Source organism: Amblyomma maculatum, chromosome 7 (assembly GCF_055883805.1).
Source record: "Amblyomma maculatum isolate TAMU_Amacu chromosome 7, ASM5588380v1, whole genome shotgun sequence".
Taxonomy (NCBI): domain Eukaryota; kingdom Metazoa; phylum Arthropoda; class Arachnida; order Ixodida; family Ixodidae; genus Amblyomma; species Amblyomma maculatum.
In genome coordinates this window covers 8430486-8452693 of record NC_139350.1, presented here as the reverse complement: position 1 = coordinate 8452693, position 22208 = coordinate 8430486, and the positions used below count along the sequence as shown (strand labels likewise).

The window sequence follows — 22208 nt, the reverse complement described above, 5'->3', positions numbered from 1 at the left end:
TGAGCCCTACGGTACACCACGATTAGAATTGAAGTGTGGTTTTCCATTTACACGGACAGCAAACGTTTGGTGGGAGAGGAACGCGTGAATTGCACTACAAAGCTGTTAGGGAATTCCAAGTGATGACATAGTATTGAGGATTGCAGTGTAGAGGATGTTGACATATGCTTTCGTGATATCTGTTGCTACGACTGTGCAGACGAGATGGCTGTGAGATAACAGTATATTCTTCATTGACAAAAAGTTGAAGACCATCTTCAGATCCGTACCCAAGGGGCAAGCCAATCTGTGGAGACAAATATTTGTGATGACGGTTAAGCCCCCAGGATATTCGAGTGGAAGAAGAGGAGGTCGTCCGCTGACTGTTTTGGTAAAGTATCCTCGGATGCAGGGCATACTTTTTTGATGTGGCCTTGTCATAGGCATCGGTAGCAAAACACTGGGGCAGGACGGAAAGGCTTCGGATGAATGACCAGCCCGTTGTAGAAAAAATGGGTAGGGAGTTCTAAAGGATCCTTCAAAAGCAGAAGAAGCGTGCCTCGGTTACCTAGCTGGCGGGCATTTAGCACAGAGTGCGTGTCTGATAAAATATCCGCCATAACCTCATTTGGAGGTGCTTTAGGATCCAGGCTATAAATAACACATCTTTGCAAGCCGGGTTCAGATGCTAGGTATACGTACACAGGTACATATTGAGAGTCAATGATATACGTTGATGTTTGAAATTAACCTGTGAATTTATAAAAAATGTGGCTTAGCTTATGAACCAACAATTTTCCGGCTCTATAGTTGTTTCACATAACGGGTTTAACGTAAGGTACAAACGCGGCCGATTCAGCCCTGTGCTGTAACGCGCTGTGCAGAAAAGCAATTAAATCTTTAGCGCTCCCTATGTTGCTGCTCAGGGAAAAGCAACCCATACCTCGTTGACACAAAAGGGACGTGTCTATGTCACTCTTGCATATCCTGCATGTTTTTTGTTGTTTTCTTTTGTGGGGCCCTTGGCCCCTCTGTTTTGGAGCATATCAATGCAACAACGCAGCCGGCCGCACTCGGCCGGCGCCGACGCTACTGCGCATGTCAGACAGCCTGGACTCTGACGCGTAACGTTGCACGTGACTCGCCGAGCGTCTAGATGAGCGACGAGCAAACAGCCGCAGGGGGCTTTTTTCCCGCTGGACGGCCCGGGCAGCGGCGTTCGCCGGGAGCTCTACGTGAGTGTGTGCGTTTTCGAAGCGTCGCGTTTTTGTCCGGCAGCGCAGGCGCTTTCCGGCCTCGCCACATGCGGCTTGGCTCTTGTGTTTCCGCCTGGTTGTGTGGCGTGTTATCGATGCTCGCTTCCTTGTACGGTGCTGTGCAGCAACTCGCAAGATTGTTTTCTTTCACCATGCGTTTCACCATGCCTTTCATCATAGAGTTTATTTTTGACTGCTCAAATTAAAGCGGTTTCTTTTGTTCACATTGTTGCCGGTCGTTTGTCGCATGGGTGGCGGCTCACGAACCCCCCTGAGTGAGGGCTGAGGCCCACATTTGGCGCCCAACGGGTTTTTTTCTGAGCTTTCAGGGAGTTGTTACCCGCCACTTCGAGCACGCACCCATGCCGCGAGGACCGCCAATGCAAGAGAACCACCTCCGTCCGGAGCCAGCCCCAGTAACTTGCCGGATACAACTGCGTCAAGGAACGTAAGCTGTGGGCGAAACATTTCTCCTCGGACAGTTCCATTTCTAATGCTTCTACGCTCAGGTAAACTTACTAATCGTAACGAGCCAACCAACCACACGACTGACAGAATGTCTGACAACGAGGAAAAAGGGGCGGCCGCGGCATATATGACCGACATTTTGAGCCGGATAACTACGCTGCTTGAGCGACAGGGACAAACTGAACCACCCACCTTCCGTTTGCAGCTCGCAGTGCCGACATATGAAGGGCACACGGACAAAAAATCTGTAGCAGACTTCCTGCAAGAAATGCTTGTCTACCGTAACGCGGAAGCCCTACCAGACGACATTATTTTACAACGCGTTTTGCCAGTGGCCCTGAAAGGCTCCGCCGCACGCTGGCGGCGTCGACAGCCGTTTCAAAACTGGACTCATTTCGAGCAGTTGCTAAGGGCAGAGTTCCTTCCCCCCGACTATGCCGTCCGCATTAAAGATGAATTGTACACTCGCACACAGGCAGAGGAGGAAAGCCTTTTTTAATATATACGCTCATTTCAGGAACTTTATGAGCGTGCCGACCCCTCTGCACCAGAAACAGAGAAGGTCACACGAGCGATACGCCAAGCCCACCCACGCTTTCAGGCCTATTTGCGGGGGCGTAGCTTTTCGTCACTGGACGATCTCGCAAAAGCGGCTTCTGATATCCAGGCCGCCATGTTAGCCGAATTGACCTATCGGCCTCCGCCCCCTCCAGAAACCGCCCTGGAGCCCTCATGCGCGTGGCCTGGTGCGCTCACTGCAAATGGGGGACCTCGTTTGCCTCCGCCCCTGCCTCGCTCGGTGGACCCGTTCAGCTACCAAGCTCTTGGATCACCGGGCCCCTTCCCACTCCGAGGCCGGAACCCGGGAGCACCCCCACGGTGTACCCAGGGCCGTCGCCGGTCTGCGGATCCAAGCACGTGGCAAGGTATGGACGACACAAACACTGACTTTCCGGTCTGTTTCCAGTGTGGTGGTCGAGGCCACTACAGAAGCCAGTGCCCAAGTCCCCGCGGCTCTCGTAAGCAGGGAAACGACGACGGCCGGCGGCGGTAAGCAGTTATGACCACTTGCCGGCTGCAACCTACCGGTCCCGGGCGCCTCCTTGCAGCCGCGCAGCCTCCTTGCAGCCTGCCATGAAGTGCCGGTAGGCGTGCCGTGTACGCAACCTGCAGCACCTGCCGACTGCCCCGCGGTGTCAGATGCAAGTCGTCGTTCGCCCCCTCCTGCTGACGGAGTTGCGGGTGCAAGTCGTCGTTCGCCCCCTCCTGCTGACGGAGTTGTGGGTGCAAGTCGTCGTTCGCCCCCTCCTGCTGACGGAGTTGTGGGTGCAAGTCGTCGTTCGCCCCCTCCTGCTGACGGAGTTGTGGGTGCAAGTCGTCGTTCGCCCCCTCCTGCTGACGGAGTTGTGGGTGCAAGTCGTCGTTCGCCCCCTCCTGCTGACGGAGTTCGGGGGGCCAGAACCACACCACGATGCAGGATATTTTGGTCGTCGCACCATCCTGCTGCCACAAAATACAACCGTGAACGACCGCCGGTGAAGCAGAGACGAGAACCGCTCACCCTGCCCAGATCAACGTGGGAGCCTCCGGCATTACCCAAAAAGCTTCAGGAACAAACGGTGAGCGCTGTTCCGTCAACATCTCGTTGTAATGAGACCCACCTTGACAATATGCCGCTGGTTGCGGTGAATGTGGCCGGAATAGAAGTGCCTGCGCTTTTAGACACAGGCTCTACAGTTTCAGTTTTCGGCGATAGAGTTAAAAACGCCTGTGATGCGAAACACCTCCGGTTACGGAGTGTAAGCACCAACCTGCGTATGGCGTCTACTCACGTAGCATCTGCCACCTCGGCAGCCCGTTTAACAGTCACTATAAATGGGCGAAAGATTAGACAGCGCTTCCTACACCTTCCCGGCCTTTCCTGTCCAGTGATACTGGGCCGTAACTTCATAGCCAAGGCGGGAATCGTGATAGACCTTCGAAACCAAACTTACCAGTACGGCATGAATACTGCGGCATTTAAGTTCACAGCACAACCTGGTGCTTTGCATTCACAGTTACTGGCCACAAACAGCCATTCGGACACCGTCACTGGAAGTGGTATTCTCACGGTTTTGAAGTCTTTCAGGGGATCACCAGCCGAAAGGTGCAGAATCGAGAGGACACTGAGGCCCTTCGCAGCAATGTTCACGGAGGCCCCTGGGAAGGTCAACGTTCTGACTCACAGGATCGACACCAGCAGTGCTCGTCCGATCCGGTTCAACCCAAGGCCCTTGAGCGTCCACAAGCGAGCACTGTTGGATGGTGCCCTCAACGAAATGCTGGCCACTGGTGCGGTGAGACCCTCAAAAAGTCCTTGGGCATTCCCTGTTGTTCTCGCGCCTATGAAAGACGGCACAGCATGGTTGTGCGTCGGTTATCGGCGGCTGAACGCTGCAACAGTTCGAGACTCCTACCCCTTTCCATCTGTCGAATCGGTCATGTATTCACTTGGATCAGCAAAGTTTTTTACTACTCTTGACTGTAGCAGAGGTTTTCTGCAGATCCCGATTGACCGTAATGACACTGAAAAAACTGCCTTTACTTGCCATCGAGGACTGTTCGAGTTTGTACGGCTACCGTTCGGTTTGTGTAATTCACCTGCCACTTTTCAGCGAGTAATGGATATTGTGCTCGGAGACGCTAAGTTTAACTACGCTATGGTATACATGGATGATGTAGTAGTGTTCTCGGAGAGTCTAGAAGAACACCTCAATCGTCTAACCAACGTTCTTCAGCGAATGCAGATTTCAGGTATCACCATTTAATCCCAGCAAGGTCCAGTTGGTGGCAAATAGAATCAACCTCCTTGGTTTCGTAGTGGAGCAAGGCACAGTCCGCCCAGATGAAGAAAAACTCCAGGCCATACTGAAGTTCCCACCGCCGACAGACGTCAAGAGCCTCCAGCGCTTTTTGGGCATGGTAGGATTCTACCGGCACTTCATTCCGAACTGCGCCGACCTAGCACGACCCCTCCGTCAGCTACTTCGGAAAGGCGCCCGTTGGTCCTGGACGGACACTGAGGATGGATCATTTCGAGCGTTGTCCGCAGCGATCGCGGATACGGCACGCCTACGGCTTCCCGACCTCAACCTGCCATTCACGGTGCAAACGGACGCAAGTGAGTACGGCATAGGTGCGGTATTGCTTCAGGAGAATCAAGGGAAGCTTTGCCCTTTGGCATTTGCGAGTCATACCCTTACTGGGCCAGAGCGCAACTATAGCGTGACAGAGAAGGAGTGTCTAGCGATATTTTTCGCACTAAAGAAATTTGACATGTATTTGGATGGAGCCGAGTTCACCATTCAAACAGATCACCAGGCATTGTCATGGCTCTCAAAGTTGCAAAACCCAGCTGGCCGCCTGGCCCGCTGGGCTCTCTCCCTCCAAAATTACCATTACAGGGTGGAATACCGCAGGGGAACCTTCAATAAGGTAGCAGACGCCCTGTCCAGAGCTCCACTTCCCGGAGAAGGGGGGCCAACACCTGCAGTCCTGGCTGTAGCAGCGCCCGCAGACGCCTGGGGAACATTAGTCTCTAGGCAACAGCTCCTGAACGCCCAGAACACTGATGACCAGTGCATCCAGATACGCCAGTGTCTGAGCAGGCCCAGCACAGTACCAGCCGGCAACTACGACAGCTACCTGGAAGCAGCTGACGGCCTACTCTTGCGGTATATACCTACTGCTGATGCGGACGGCGGTGAGTCCCCCTTTCGGGTCGTTGTCCCTAGGAGCCTTCGCAAAGCCTTCCTCGAGTACTACCATGACACATGCCTCGCGGGTCATAGCGATGGTAGGAAAACGTATGACAAGTTGTGTCGTATCGTGACATGGCCTCAGATGAGAAAGGACGTCCTCAAGTATTTTCGCGCTTGTCACACTTGCCAGATCGCGAAGCCGAGGGGAGGGAAACCACCGGGCTTCATGCAACCCGTAGAGAGTCGATACCCATGGGAAATCGTGGCCTGTGACGTAATGGGTCCCTACCCCCGATCGGTGAGAGGGAATCGCTATTTGTTAGTGCTCACTGATCACTTCTCAAAATGGGTAGAACTATACGCACTGCGAAAGCTCGACTCTAAGCTAATTTGGGATAAGCTGCTAGAAACGTTCACCCGTTTTGGCTTCCCAGCGCAGCTTATAACTGAGAACGCAAGTTATTTCACGAGCAGGACATTTACTGACTCTTGTAAAGCTCTCGGAGTACAGCACAAAAAAACGACACCCTACCACCATCAAGCGAACATTACAGAGCGGGTCAACAGAAACCTGAAGACAATGCTGGTGGCTTTCACAGAACTCCACAAGGACTGGGACGCTCGAATCCAGGAGATGGCCTTCGCCACAAGAACCACGGTGAACCGATCCACAGGTTTTACGCCAGCAGCTATTCTTCTTGGTCGCGAACTCCGGTTTCCTATCGAGCACGACGTTACTTCCAGCTCTGAATTACCACCATCCAATTACTCCAGGTTCACCCAGGATCTATCGAGCCGCCTTGCCGGGACCCTGAAGGAGGCCAGAGAAAACCTGGACATTGCCCGCCTGGAGCAATGCAGTCAGTACAACAAGGGAAGGCGACACCTGGAATTCACTGCTGGCGACAAGGTCCTCCGCCGCACACACCCACTCAGCGATGCTGCAAAGGGGTTTGCAGCCTCCCTCGTGCCGCGATGAGAGGGCCCTTTCTTAATAATAAAACGCGTCAGCAGTCTAGCCTACCTTCTCCGAAACATGCATGGTGGTCGGACAATTGGCCCCGTTAACATCAATGATCTAAGACCTTACTACGAGCGTCTAAACCACTAGTAACGGTGTCTTGGACTTTACAACACTTTCATCATTGTCGCTGCACTCCGAATTGGAACGTCCATACGCAGACCGATCCTTGTTGTCCCCATCCTTTTCCGTTGCTCTACAGGATGCCACGTGATCACCGCAACGAAAGGAGCCTTCCCAGCTATGATGGCAGCTCCGCGGCCTACCGCAGCCGCAGTCATCGCAGGACGGTCCAGACTCCGTTCAGTCGACCCGCCTATCTTGCTCCCCCACGGCGTCGGCAAGCAAGGGGCGAGGTTCCCGGGCGCTGGCGGCACGTGGCAACTTGGTGCCACATCGGCAACGGCACGGTGGCGTGCTTTGCATCGGCCTCCGCCTGGGAGACGCAGGTACGGCCGGAGAGAGGCAGTCTACCGGCACCACCGCCATTCACCGGCCATACCGTGGAGGAGCATCGCCGTAGAGACCCCATCCGGCCCCTCCCCGAGGAAGCCAACGTAGGCTGGTGCTCACTATGCGATACATGCATAATCTTTCAAGAGGCGCACTCCCTCAGTGCGCTACACCAGGAGCAGCAGCGGCTGCACGACACATTGCGCCAGGCTCTGCAGCCGGGTGCTCCAAATGACGCCAGGCGCCGCCTGCTCACAGAGTTCGCCGCAGCTCTCATCCACAGCCAAAGCCTGCAGTTCAAGACGCGGCGGCAGCTGACAACCTCTTGGACTTAGACGATGTCTAATTTGTCGTGAACACCCATGCAGTGCCTTTTGAACCTCATGAACGTTACTCTGTCCATTATGAACAATATTACAGTTCTCTTTTTAACCCCAGGGAGGGGTACCGTCTTGTGAGAGGGAGAGTGTGGGGCCCTTGGCCCCTCTGTTTTGGAGCATATCAATGCAACAACGCAGCCGGCCGCACTCGGCCGGCGCCGACGCTACTGCGCATGTCAGGCAGCCTGGACTCTGGCGCGTAACGTTGCACGTGACTCGCCGAGCGACGAGCAAACAGCCGCAGGGGGCTTTTTTCCCGCTGGACGGCCCGGGCAGCGGCGTTCGCTGGGAGCTCTACGTGAGTGTGTGCGTTTTCGAAGCGTCGCGTTTTTGTCTGGCAGCGCAGGCGCTTTCCGGCCTCGCCACATGCGGCTTGGCTGTTGTGTTTCCACCTGGTTGTGTGGCGTGTTATCGATGCTCGCTTCCTTGTACGGTGCTGTGCAGCAACTCGCAAGATTGTTTTCTTTCGCCATGCGTTTCACCATGCCTTTCATCATAGAGTTTATTTTTGACTGCTCAAATTAAAGCGGTTTCTTTTGTTCACGTTGATGCCGGTCGTTTGTCGCATGGGTGGCGGCTCACGAATCCCCCTGAGTGAGGGCTGAGGCCCACAGTTCTTAATTCTACTGGGAGGGAGGGAGAAAAGGGCTACACGGTCTTTCTCAAGTCTACGGTGGAAGGACAAAATGGTGCTGGGAAGTTGGCAGTCGAAGCGCTTTAAACGAGTGATGGCTTCGAGCTGCCCTGGGCACTCGGTAAACTGCGTGTAGGTGGGAAGGGGGAGTGAAGATAATGGGAGGGGGTCTAGTAGATATAGATGCTTTTTTGGCTTCTCTTTCGATCTTTGCTAAGGGCAGGCACTCGGTGCGCTTGCGGTTAAAGGCTTTGCCTAAATGTCATGCTATCTGACCCTCCTGACTTGAATTCAGCCGCATGCCTTATGTTACCAAGCCGCTCTATGCTCAACAATGGGGTGATTGCTCTTCTTTCAGAACCATCGCAGCCAACAACGGTCGCGGTCGAAATTACGTGTGAAAGGGCTAGTGTAAGAATGGGGGGTTTATTCAGCAGATCAACAGGACTTGATCAGCAGGACTGAGCAGATCAGCGGCGAACACAGCGGCAGCGAACACAGTCAGATCCAGCACGCGCAGCGATCACGATTCCACTGACTGGCATGTTCCTTGTGCACTTCTTCCTCTTCACACTAGTTATGGTTTTGCATTAAAAAACTTAAACAGCGTTCTGATGATGCTGGAAAAGACCTGGTGGTGGGCACGAAGATAAGTTTTGCGTTGGCTATAGAGACGTAGCGAGAACACTCGGTGGCGGCCTGCAGATATCTCGACGCACACCTTTAGACATGCATTGCATGCTTGCTGCTGCATGTGTGTATGATAAGGATGTTTAGATTAGGACTCGTCAGACACTGCCTGAAAGTAGCAACCCCCCCCCCACCAAGTTGTGCAGTATTCCCATTTTGCTCTTAGCAAGTACGTATAAAGCAAGGAAAGAAAAGGCCACTAGAAGTGGGATTGAGCTTTGTCAACAACGTCAACCTCTGTGCTACAGGCATCAGTGGCTTGTTTGTCACATCAAGGTACTACGTACGTCTTAGGACACACAGTGCTGTCAAAGCAGTTGGTTCACTTGTTCGGTGGAGAGATATTCACAGTAGGCAGAAGGCATGGCTTTTCAAGGTCAGTGACCATCGTGGCACCCAGCTTGGTTCGGAAACTGAAATCAGCGAGTTGAATTTGTTGGTTTGGGTGTATATGTAGCGAAGCAGCACGCATGTTTTCTTCCCTCGACCCTGAGCCCTGCATGGTCAAAGAGCAAGTGTAGCAGCAACTTCAAACCAAACCCTAATAAACAAATTTGGTCACTAAATTTCATAGCATTTCTCAATGGGTATGTCATGTTCTACATGAACTGTACAACAGTGGCAACGACATTGCCTTACAATAAGCGTTTTCAGCTGTTTTTCACAGCTGTCTTTATATGCAGCCTGGGAAACATGTTCTGCTAGCCTGTGATTATCGACTTTGCTTCTGAATGTTCAGAAGACTTGACGCTATGGCATGAGTGTTAATTATGCATGTGGAATAGTCTTTAATTCAAATTTTACTCTTGTGGCCGAATTCACAAACATGACTCCCCTCGACCCAACCTCAGCTCCATAAAGCGAAGAAAACAGTATTTTCTCTACTTAAGGTTCAGTTCAGAATCTTGAATGCATTTCAGCATTTCCTCCGATGTCGTATCCTCTAGAAATATTCCTCCACCCCAGGCAGCACAAATGGCATACGGGGACAACACTAAGGCCAAAATTTGGCCCGGAAAGTGCATGCCACTACATGTAACACGCTCATTTTCTAATGACAAGTCCTTGTGAACAGCATCCACAAGCTGCCTCAAGAGTCACAGGCTAGTAGGCTGTGGCGGCCGCTTTTCGATGAAGACGAAAAGTAAGGAGCCCGTGCGCGGTGCGACATCAGTGCACGTTAAGGAGCTCCAGGTGGTCGAAATTTCTGAAGTCCTCCATTGATGCATCTTTTATATCCTGAGTCGCTATTGGACGTTAAAAAAAGTCACAGCCTAGTAAAACATGTTTTGCAGAGTGCATGAGTAAAGCAGCTGTGAAAAAATCGCTGAAAACAATTCACTTCTACCAACATTCGCTGCCGGTGACATATGGCTCATGTAGAAAAGATTTAGGAATTGAGAACTGCTCGAATTGCTGTGAACTGTAGTGACCTAGTTGCATATTTGCCCTCTGAGTGCTCAGCGGCGAGCGTTGAACACATGTAAGCTGCAAAGAAGCATGCTGTAGCTCATGCACGAGAGCCAACAAATTTGACTTTCGAGAAGCAAATGCCGCTTCTGTTTCCAAGCAAGCTAGGAGCTATAATTGTATGCGTACTTGAAAAGCCATGCCTTTCACCATCTGCAAATATCCCTCCGCAGCTAAAAAGACAGAATTCCCCCCCTCCCTTTAGCACTGTGCATCTCGACATATAGGTATATTTGAGGCAATCAGGAAGTCATTGATGTGTGCAGCACAGGTGTTCCATGGCACAACTGCCCCTCCAGTGACTCGCTGTCTTCCTATTTACTATATGCCATTCCCCACAATTGCAATACTGTCCACAGTGTTTCACAGAAACCACCGCACATACTTCATTGCTCTTAGCCATCAAATCCTTTCTGCAACTTGGCACTCGGCATGCTCTGAAATGTTGCTGAGGTATCCGGTGACGACTTGAAATGTGCCTACACCACAGTAGCGTAATGCGATGATCAACTACAGCGTTGAAATATGGAACTAATGGTAGTTATACATGCTCAATGTCAGCCGCAGGAGCTTCAGGAGGCTTGTCTTGGTCGTACCTGAAACGATGTTTGAGTATTTTTGAGTCAGATTGACGTTCTCAGAGCCAATGCTTCAGAGAGTGGGTCTATGAATCTTTATTGTATCCACTCTCTTGAAAATCTTGGTATGCAGTAGAACAAATTCCGCACAGCGTGTGAAGGCTGCGATGCCCCATGTTTGCAAGTGGAGGTCGAGGTGTCCCCATAGTAGTGTCATTGCCACTTCGAGATTCTCGTTTTCTTCCTGCACTCGAGGAGCAATTCAAGTGGAGCTTCATTTCTAAAAAAAAAGAATGCCTCGAGGACCGCTTGGAGTAAAGGTCTCAGTCAAGGCATGTTTGTGAATATCAGTTAACCTGATCCCCATGCACTGTTTCCACTGCCTCGGGTGGTTAGGGTATTTCTCAAGAAGACCTTATTGAAAGGAAGGCTTAGGGGCATCATGAATCCTAACCAAGCCTTGAGTAAACTTGGGGGGAGTTGTGCCATTTCTACATGGCATTCTCGATCACCATTCAAAGAAACCATCATCTCACTGTAAGCTCTTGTACCCCCCCTGTTGCAATCGATAATTCGCTGCTAGGCTCAAGTAATACTCGTGCACTTTTGGAGATGTGTTGTTAGCTGTTTTTGTACAAGTTGCAATGATGACATACTTTACGCACTGTTCTGTGTGCAATTTTGTTTTCCTTCTATGATCATATATGCAGGATTGCATAATTTTTCATTTCAGGTTTGGTTTTATTCCAATTAGCCCTCTGTGCTGAGCCATATCCTAGAGTGCACACTTCTATTTCTCAAAGGCCATTTAAATCTCCAGTTTTGCACTGCTCTGTCGACTCTGTAGTTATCGTAGATTTCCATGAAGGAGTACTCAAATGTCATTGATTGATAGGATATGGTTCAAAGACCCTTGAAATATCTGTTCGACTAAGGTATTAGATTTTGTGGTGAACTGATGCTGAACAGCCTGCATGCTTGTGTCAGTTCCTCAGATTTCTGTAGTTCAGAATCGATACTTTTGAATTATTGTCAATTAATATTAGAGTACCTACTTATCCCTTTCTCAGAATGTTTTGGAAAGACATCAGCTGAATTTTTGGATTTTGGAATGTAGTCCTGCCTTTTTGTTTGCATTTTGCAGACGTCGCACAGTGAAGACCTGTATCCAAGCTCGAATCCAACAGGCCAAGAGCAGCTGAAGAAGAAAACCTGTATCCAAATTCTAACCTGGTGGACCGAAAGCAGATGTTTTGTGACCGCGGTGTATCAGCAAATCAAGCCAATCCAGGTGACCACATGTATGTCTTTTGGAAGCTTGCATTCTTTACATTTGAGGCTCATCTCATGGAGAGCATCATTTCTGCAAAACATTGTGTCACAACTGTAGCAGACACTGATTGAGGCCCTGCACAAGACCTAAAGCTGGCACATTAGTATTATGCGCAACACAAACATGAGGAGTGATGTAGGAGCCTTGCAGCCATGCAGAGTATCACCATAGCATGGTAGCATTCCCATGTCAAATGTCTCTCGTCTGAGATCACATAGCTGTCTTGCAGCTTCAGAATGCCCTCACTCCTTGCACTAAGCGAGTGCACACATCCATGCATTCTGAATGTCGATAGCTATGCACAGATTTAGCCGCACACACAAGACACGGGTATAAAAGTCCTCGCAGTGTGCACGCCCTCGCGCCGTGCGCACGTCGCACGTCCTCGCGTCACACATCCTCGCGCTGTGCGGGTCGTTAACCACGCAGAGTCTAGCACAATATTTCCAGTAGGATTGCGCTGGTCGGGTTCTGTGCCGATGACGTGATCGAGGAATGTTGCCAGATGAATCGGAATGCGTGCGCCAAGTTCGGAATTCGATGTCAGTCTAGATGCTTTCCTAGATGCTTTCCGGGTGATAAGGTGTACCGGCTCAGGAGTAACAAAGAAGCAGGTAGGCGTACATGGGCTCCAAGAAGGGCATGTGCTTAATGGCAGCAACGATGACAGCTCCTGAAACGTCAGAGCAGCGTTCAGCATGATGCTTCGGTCGGTGTCGTCTTGTATTTATATGTATGTATTGTAATTATTTAATATTTCTTTCGAAATATTTCGACTTTATACTTCAAATGTAGAATGTATGCATTACAAATATACTAGGAGTACAACACTGCATACTTTATCAGCTATGTTAAAAATACTTTTTGCCTGCTTAGTGCATTTCTAACATATTATAAAGGACTTTAAAATCTTTAGCTTGTTTACAGAGCTAAAAAATCTTAATACATTCGACTGATAATATACTTTCAAAGTATTACAAATGTGCTCATGACCCTTTTTTTTATGCTTACAGAACATATACAAATATGCCAAAAGTATATTTGCAGCATAGTTCGAATACACTCAGTATGTACCAGAAATACGATGCACTTTTCGAAAGAAACAAAATACTAAAAATGCATCATAAATAAACGAATCAACCATGTAAGAAGATAAAAAAAGAGAAATAATCTTCAGAGCTAGCTACAAGAAACAGAAACGGCTATTGGCTTGGTTTGGTTTTTGGGGTTTTAACGTCCCAAAGCAACTCAGGCTATGAGAGACGCCGTAGTGGAGGACTCCGGAAATTTCGACCACCTGGGGTTCTTTAACGTGCACTGACATCGCATAGCACACGGGCGCCTTGCTTTTCGCCTCCATCGAAAAGCTGCCGCCGAGGCCGGGATTCGATCCCGCATCCTTGGGAACAGTAGTCGAGCGCCGTAACCACTGCGCTATTATGATTCTTTCTTTCTCTTTATTGCATGAATTGGTACAAATACATCAGTAAAGGATCGTGGTTGCCATACCCCTTGGCTGACAACCGTGTCTAATGGACTTTCATTACCACAAGTTCGCCCATCAGACTCAAGACCTCCTCCGCAGCGTCTTGCTGCTTCCAAATTTCTTTTAGTTTATACACTTGTTCAACAAAATAACCACATACAGATCGTGCATCGACGTCACAGTGTCTATAAGCCATCCTACTCCTCCAAATACTGTGAAGGCCCAATAGCATGATGAGGTCATACTGAAAATCATCATTAACAGTTGTCAAGTACCGAATTCCACGTGTCGTCAATGGTAGGTCTTTTTTAAGTGTCCTTTGTAACACATCCCAGTAAAACACCGCATCCCAACAATCCAGGAACACGTGCTCAACTGTTTCAGGTTTCCTACATAGTAGACAGTTTGAGCCCCAAGGTACAAAAAGGCCCTTTTCTTCCATCCATGTTTTGACTGGGAGGGTTCCTGCATGCAATTTAAAAAAGAATGTTTTTTGCCTCTGATGCCAATATTAGGCAAAGAAGTTACTGAAGAGTTAGAGAACGAAATAAGTGTGGAAGAAATAGAAAAAGCCATTGATGAATTGAATGTCGGAAAGTCCTCGGGACCAGATGGTTTGAGTGCGGCCTTTTACAAGAGCCTTAAAAGTGAGTTATCTATCATGCTCTATAGGCTTTTCAAGGAGTGCTTTGATGTGGTTATCTGCCACCGTCGTTTAGCAACGCGTATACGGTCTTGGTTCCCAAGACTGATGAGCCAGCCATGCTTTTAAAAGTTACAAGCTATAGACCGATCACGTTGACAAATGTTGATTATAAAATTCTGATGAAGGTGTTAGCTAAGAGATTTCAATACATTATAAAAGATATTGTTGGACCTCATCAAACATGTGGAACAAAGACCAGAAGCATATTTAATAATATTCATGTAGCGCGTAGTGTGTTCGAGTGCTGCGATGCTCTAAACAGGAGAGTGGCCATGGTTCAAGTTGATTTTGAAAGAGCATTTGATCGTGTGTCTCATGAAATATTGTACTGTTTGTTGGAACATATTGGTGTTGGTGCCGTTGTATTGAAAGGAGTTAAAATGGCTTACGCATGTTGTTCTACACGCCTTATGATTAACAAAGTGTTATCTGAAAGAATTGATGTAAGAGCATCTGTGCGGCAGGGATGTCCACTGTCTCCTCTCCTCTTTGCTATATATTTCGAACCATTTGAATGGTAACTGCTAACGAATACATCCCGGGTTTTAAGCTGGGAGTATGTGAAGTGAAAATATTGGCATACGCTGATGATGCGGCGCTTTTTTGTAAAGACCGCGAAAGCGTTTCGGAAGCTGTGAAAGTAATACAAAAGTATTGCTGGCAGACTGGTAGTGCTGTTAATTTAAATAAAGGTCTCGGAGTTGGCACGGGGAATGAAAAGAGGAACCGGAAATTTTCTGTGAAGTAAGATGGGGGGGGGGGGGGGGGGCTACAAAGCCCGGAGTTTATTTGGGAGTCCCATTGGACAAATACGGGGAAAATACGAATTACTAGAATGAAAAAGCGGAAGAAATACGGGAAAGGACGAAAGGATGGATGGGACGTAACCTCTCTATTTTCGCCCGTGCAACTGTATGCAATACCTTTTTGGTGGCAAGAATAATGTATTTACTTCAAGTATTGTATTGTGCTCGAATCAATATACAAAGGTTCCATCGTGTATTTGCGGTCTTCATTTGGTCGTCCAACTGGGAACGAATTAGCAGAGATAATCTCTTTCGGCGAGTTAATGACGGAGGGTTGTCTCTATAATGCATCTATATGTGCGGCAGATGGTTTTAAGGTTTTGTTTCCTACGTGACCAAGAAGATGCATTCCTGAGAACCTTTATGCAAATCATGCTATCCAGTGCAATTCCAGAGTTTATAGTCTCTTCATGCTCTGCTCGGGGATACACTGCGCTATTATTATTCCCTGATGTCGGATTAAGCGAACTTTGTCTACATTTCGATGCTCCTAGCTATTGAGCTCTGCAAAGTTGTCACGAGTTGACATTACATAAATTTTCAGGCGAAAGTCATTCTTTAGCCTTGCTAGCCCCGGCCATTGGCGATAAATCACCCTTCTTTCAGTGTGCGTGTCTAAGCCTATTGGCAGATGAAGGAAGCAATAGGCACCTTGCAGCAATAGATGTCTTGCCTATTGCATGTCCATAAGGCACTAGTTATGAGAATTATATATGAGGTATTTGTTCCTTAACCATTTTTAGCGCCGCGTTTGGGCTGCTGCCACGCGATTATGCATTTAATGTAGTATCAAGCTGTTGACTAGCCAAGTTAGAGTCTACTTGCGGTGGAAATTAGAGCTGAAGGATTAAGAGCACATTTTAAAAATAAGTTTCAGTGTCAAGCAATACCCGAAGTGTACCGTACGTGAATTAATTTCCTAATACAAAAGTACATATTGAATACAATCCAAGTATGCTAAAACATGTACTTTTCACGTATTCTAAGCATGCTCGAAGCGTACTTTCCCATCTTTCATTTCCGACTGATATTAAAAACGCATTTTGAATATTGAGAAAAAGTTGAAATGTACTTTTGGGGAATTAATTTTATATTCACGAAAGTGGACTTTAAATACGTTTCACACATGCTAAAGCACACACATATTTTTCAAGTATCCGAATTATTCCTTCATGCGGCGCTAGTATCTATAACCGATATAAAACTGTTCAAGAATGCTCTTACAACACATTCTGGTGCTCCCGCTTGATTAATTTTGCACTGTTTATTACTTTTTTATTTCTACTCTTATATATTTTCCTGTGCTTTCCTCTTATTGATCAAATGTTTCCTTGTATACCACTCTGCTCTGTAACGCCCGACCCGGTCTTGAGGGTATCACAATAAACAAATAAATAATAAATATGTTTGAAGCATACTTTTATATATATTATTTTTGAAATATATTAAGAAAATATTTTGAATATTGAGTAAGAAATTTAAGGAACCTATTTTTAATATATTTTTGAGCACATTCGTGAATGTAAATTATATTTAAAATATATTTTCAATATGCTACAGTTTTTTCTAAATGTATTACTTTTTGCTAAGGTTGTGCTATTCCCGTGTTATTTCCAAAACTTCTACAATTCCACTGCCCCATGATGGACTCCTTATCACTCCTGTCCTTGATTACCTACAGGGAGTCCTAACCTTACTGTGATAAACTGCTCGAAACCTTAGAGTTTGGCCCTGTGGATAATTAGCTTGATGCCCATGATCTTTACGAAATTTGGCTCCACCTTCGAGATCATTTCTGTGATTTTTTCCATGCACCTTTCTTGATCTATATCATTAGGTATCTAGCTTCTCCCTCTTCTTTCGCTGGTGGATTGTTCCACCACCATGTCATTCTCCCTGGAGGTCAGTGATACTTGAGTGGTGGGTGGACTGTCGCTTCTTTCTGCAGCTTCTTTTAAGGTCTTCACCTCGATCTTCATCTTGTTCTTTTCCTCTCTGAGGGTCCTTAGGCCCTGCTTTAACCTTTGCACTTTAATTACGCTGACCACATGTTGCACGGTATCGGGGATGTCTCCCAGGTTGCTTGCGCTCCATTCTTTTACAACATAGGCGAAGGTCACGCCTCTCTCCTTCTTCTTGATCACTCTCCTTTGTTTCTCTGCTGATCCATATTCCTTGCCCCCCCCCCTCTCCCCGTTTTTCTCTAATCATACTGCTCGAGCGGCTTTTCCTCCTGCTGGAAGACCTTCCCCTTCCGGAGTTTCCATTGGGGGTTACCGGTCCATTTTTGGTCCTACTCCTTCCTCTTTCACAGGGTTGGCTTGGGGGTAGCCCTTTGTCTTCTTTCTCTGCTTGCCGTACCTTTATTATGTGTGGGGTCTCTTGTAGATCCTCCTAGAGCGGCTGTCTTCTAGTAGATGTGTTCTGCCACATAGCTTGCATTTCGGACGGCAGCCATTTTCGACTCACTCGACTCCGTCTCTGAAGTAACAGAGCAGCTTGATCTGATATGCATGCACACGTGATTATGCTTGGTTTTGTTTTTATTCAGCAACAATACTTACCACTCAACGCGAAGATGTCCATTCGAGCGGTTGATGTCCCCGGCAACAGATTTCCGCACCGGTGTGGTGCCAAACAACGCGACGATGCGAATGGCCTTGTCAACACTGTAAGACAAAGAAAACGAATTTCATGGCACTCAGGTGGCTAGTTATCTGTTGTATGTTTATGTTTCGTCGCTTTGCCTGTACAGTTTACAGCATGGTCAAGGGGTATTGACAATGCCGTATACAGAGACAAGCGTTGCGTTGAAATAAACTGCAGCGGCGCGGTTCCTTCTCAGAGTTCGGTGCTGCAATTTGAGCTGTGTGTGACTGAGCTATCCCATGACCGTGACCATGCGCATCCTCACCTACAGCACCGCGCGAGCCAGCGCGTCTTCCCTTCTTTCTCTCATCCTCGCAGCGGCGGCGTGCCGTCGAGGGCTTCTTGCCGCCGCTCAGCTTTCACCGAGTGACTCAAAGAATAAACAGTTAAAGTGTACTCACTTCTCCGTTGTCTCGTCCTGTCCCGGGGATCGCAGTGCGCCCTACAAAACTATTTTATGAGGCTGACTTGCGCCCGCGAAACGGCGGCGACCAAAGCAGTAATCGTGCTTGTTGGTCGTCGAACTATGAAGGTTCGCAGAATCTGGCGGCGCTCAATTTAAATTCGACAAAGAAAGATATAGATAAACCAGTCAAGGGATATGGGAAAACCTGAAACGATAAGGATACAGTGGTGCTCTGTGATCACTAGAAAAATCTCGACGCGCGGGTACTGAAAAGAAAGGGATAAAGCCGAATATCGCGACAACGATGATTAACAAGATCGTGCCGTACCCTACAATCACAGTGATAAGGCCATGTGCTGGTGACTCTTGAAAATAATACTAAATAAAAGTTGCAATGGCTCGCGTCAATAAGCCCGGGTGGTTTTCCTTTTTTTACGTTCCTGGGTTTAGAAGTGCACAACAAGTTCTAGTTCTCGTCGGACGAAGTTCATTCCTCGGTCAACGCTTCCGTAATATAAACACGGTTCGAAATATATGCAGGAATCGGCATCGCTTTTATTTTACACAGCGGAACTACGTTTAAAAAAAACACTGTCCACAACTACTAGCAAGATTTATGTGGGCGCTTGCAAGAGAACTGAATTTCACCGTTAGACGAATAAGTTCAACAATGCGTATTTTATAAAATATATGCCTATTTTATAATATATATATGTGTGTGTGTGTGTGTGTGTGTGTGTGTGTGTGTGTGTGTGTGTGTGTGTGTGTGTGTGTGTGTGTGTGTGTGTGTGTATGTGTGTGTGTGTGTGTGTGTGTGTGTGTGTGTGTGTGTGTGTGTGTGTGTGTGTGTGTGTGTGTGTGTGTGTGTGTGTGTGTGTGTGTGTGTGAAAAACTCAAATAAGAAAAACTTAAATTGAAATTGAAACTCCCAAGCGGGGCCCGGAGAGCACTGCTTTGCGTGACGTCACATGATGACGACCCCGGCGTGCGGCCGAGCTGCACGCACCCGCTGCCGTTCTGCAGGGGTGCGCGAACGTCAATCGTTGCTGCGTACGGCACCATGTGAAACATACTGTGAAGTCGGTGAGTCCTCCTCGATGTCATCGGGCAGGGACAGCTAGGGCTAGCGATTCAAAAGCAATTTCAAAAAAGAACATGACCAATACTTGGCATGCATAGACAATCAGGGCAGATCGAGCGAGTGACCTCGAATGAGGGTAAATTATTGCCATTTGAAACATTAATTCTATAAACGTTTTAAGCCGTGTAGGCACTCACAAACCCCGATGCAAGTGGCCGGCATATATGAGAGCTACCAATAGTTACTAGAAATTTATAAATTCCTATTCTTTTTTCTCGATATCGGCCTTAAACCCGCCTCGCTGCGAGTTAGATTATTGTACACAAAACAATATCCCTGCTAAATTAAACATGTATTGTCAGTCCCGCCAAATGACATTTGTTCAGCGTAATGCCATTATTTTGTACGCGCTGCTACACGACCAAACCTAATGCAGTTTGCAAATAATGGCACTTGTGATGGATAAAAATTGGGGAGTACATAAAATTTTATAGGCCTTCGATATGTTACAAACATAATTCAGCTCTGAGCGAAGGCAGCTTTCTAATTTCTGTTGACGTCTTCCATGCCATACTTAACCGACTTGCTGGTCTCGACCATCCATTACGAAGCTCAGCGACGGTGTCGGCGTTTGTTAACGGAAGGATACGGAAGGTGAGCCGAGCCCGGGGGCAAAAAAAGTTTGAAGCGCACAGGCTGGCCATGCAGTTTCAAACACGTCCACTTCACACGCAAAAGCACGTTTCAAGAGCTACAATTCTTATAGGCTTTGCCAATTGTATGACAAACGACAGATAGTACCTTTGAGAGGAATGCAAGAGTTTGCAGAGGGCTCACGCGTGGCCTTGTTCAGATCTGGAACGATCATTGCAGAGATATGCTGCAATGGGAAGTGGCCGCGAGCGGGGGTGCACAATGATCAGGTTGAAGCTCAGGTGTGAAAGCAGAAAGTGCGCATTCGGTGAGGAAAACAGATCCGCGAGTGCGATGCCTTGTGGCAAGACTTGGGCCGAGAGGCTGAAGTTCAGAATCGGAAGGTAGGTTTGGTTTGGCGGTGCTGGTGACGACGGTGTGAGGAAGGATGACGCTGCGCTGAATAATAACGCTAGTGATAGGAAAAATAAGGTAAGCGCCGTCACGAACAGGAGGAAACGGAGACATGGGAACATCGATGCAGTTTCGGGTGGCAGGTGACAAATTTAGAATTGTGAGAGCCGCTGTTGGAGCAGAGCGGGAGGTTCAAGCGTAGAAGCAGTGGACCAATCGATAAGGGCTGCTTGAGCGGTTAAAACTCTATCCCGATAATTACGTGGTGTGGACCGCGGTCTATAACGGTGAGCAAACAGGAGTAGTAAGTTCGACAATACTGACATGAGCAGTGTACATTCCAACGACAGCAGCTGCATGGCCATCGGCGACACGAATGGCGAAGAACGTGGCGGGGGTCAGTACCTTTCAGATATTGACTAAAGGATTACGTGATGACAGAAAATTGAGCGCTAGTAATAAAAGTTACAGGTACGCCATCCACATCAATGTCGAGAAGCTTGTGTTTATCAGCTATGGTCAGGAGAGGATTTTCGGAGCGTATCGTGATTTCAGCATCACCTCCGGGAGCTGCACTGCTAGTTTTCCTAAAGGAGGTCATACTAGTGGGTAGAGGACGGGCGGCGAGGTTACGGAGATCGTGATAGGTGGGGCCGAGGGGATGGTGAGCGGCTAGATCTGCGTGGGGCAGGAGTGTTGAAGGCGACGGGAGAGTCATCACATGGCGATTGGAGGCGGAGTCTGTAGTCATCACATTTATTATAAGAGCGAGGTAGAGGAGGCGCAAAACGTGACCAACGCCTGAGCAGTAGAAACAAATGGGCCATCTTTCCGAGGTGCGCCATTCTGAATGATTGCGGAAGCGGCAGCGCACAGTGAAGGGCTGAATGGGAGCAGCAGCATTAAGTATTGGTGTAGCATGTGGCCAACATAGGTGTTCAGAGGCTGTCTCGAAGTTCAGGCCCGCGTTCTAAAACTTCTGATGAACGATAGCCATAATGAGTGTAATATGGCTTCTGAGGGCTTACATGTAGGCAATGGGAGTCACAGCCTCTAATTCCCTATGAACTAGCCGGGTAATATTTGCTGGGTGTGAAGGCTGGTACAGACTAGGTACGTCCTAGCAGGAAGACCTAGCAGCCGGTTTTGGAAGTCGTTCAAAACAAGGAGTAATGCTTCGATGTTTGACTTGTTCAAACTGACGGCAAACCTGGAGGACGGAGTCAATGGTGGTGCAATCCTTGCAAAGTAGAAGACTGAATACATCGTCCACGATCCATTTCAGGATATGGGCCACCTTGTCCGTTTCTTACATGGCGCTGTCCAATAAGGCACAATGCTTATTTTTATGAAAACGGTGCGATGACCATTTTAATTTTTCATTCAAATATCACTGGGATTTTTTATTTCTGCATGCCAATACGCTCTTGTACTGGTACGTGATGTGTAATATATTTGTTTTGTTTCTAATGTAATACGTTTCCACTGCTGATGGGTGGCTGGAGCGCAGTCAACCTGCAATTACGCAGCTTTTTCTCCGGCCACCTTTCTCGCCTTGTAAAGTTGTGAAACAAAGATACTTTGATTGATTGATTGATTGATTGATTGATTGATTGATTGATTGATTGATTAACATCCTGCGTCTATGATACGCACGACTCAGTGGTTCACTGCGCTCAACAAGCAAGGTCTTTTTTTGCGCTGAGCTTGCGTCAAATTGCCTTTCCAAGTAAGTCTTTTAGCTTCAGCTTGAAAAGATCCCAGGATGTTATATATTGCTCGTGTGTCTCGAATCAGACGCGCGCCGGTTCCGCCAGGTGGAATATCAGATTGGCAAGAATAATAGTTGCGTCCCAGCGGATGCTCTTGCTTACCCGCTCACATATGGAGCGTCGATCGCCAACATTGACTTCATCGGTGCCGCAAAAGGTGTCCGGTTGCCGATGCTGTGCATTGACAATGATTGGCGCCGTTGTTGCCGCTGTGGATAGTGATGTGTTGAGCGACATACAGTGGGTTTACATG

General features: G+C 48.1%; 1 pseudogene; it reads left to right on the top strand.

Annotated features, from left to right (window-relative positions):
* Positions 1-1726: 1726 nt before the first annotated feature.
* LOC146182682 (uncharacterized) lies at positions 1727-7252 on the top strand (annotated as a pseudogene).
* The last annotated feature ends 14956 nt before the right edge of the window (positions 7253-22208 follow it).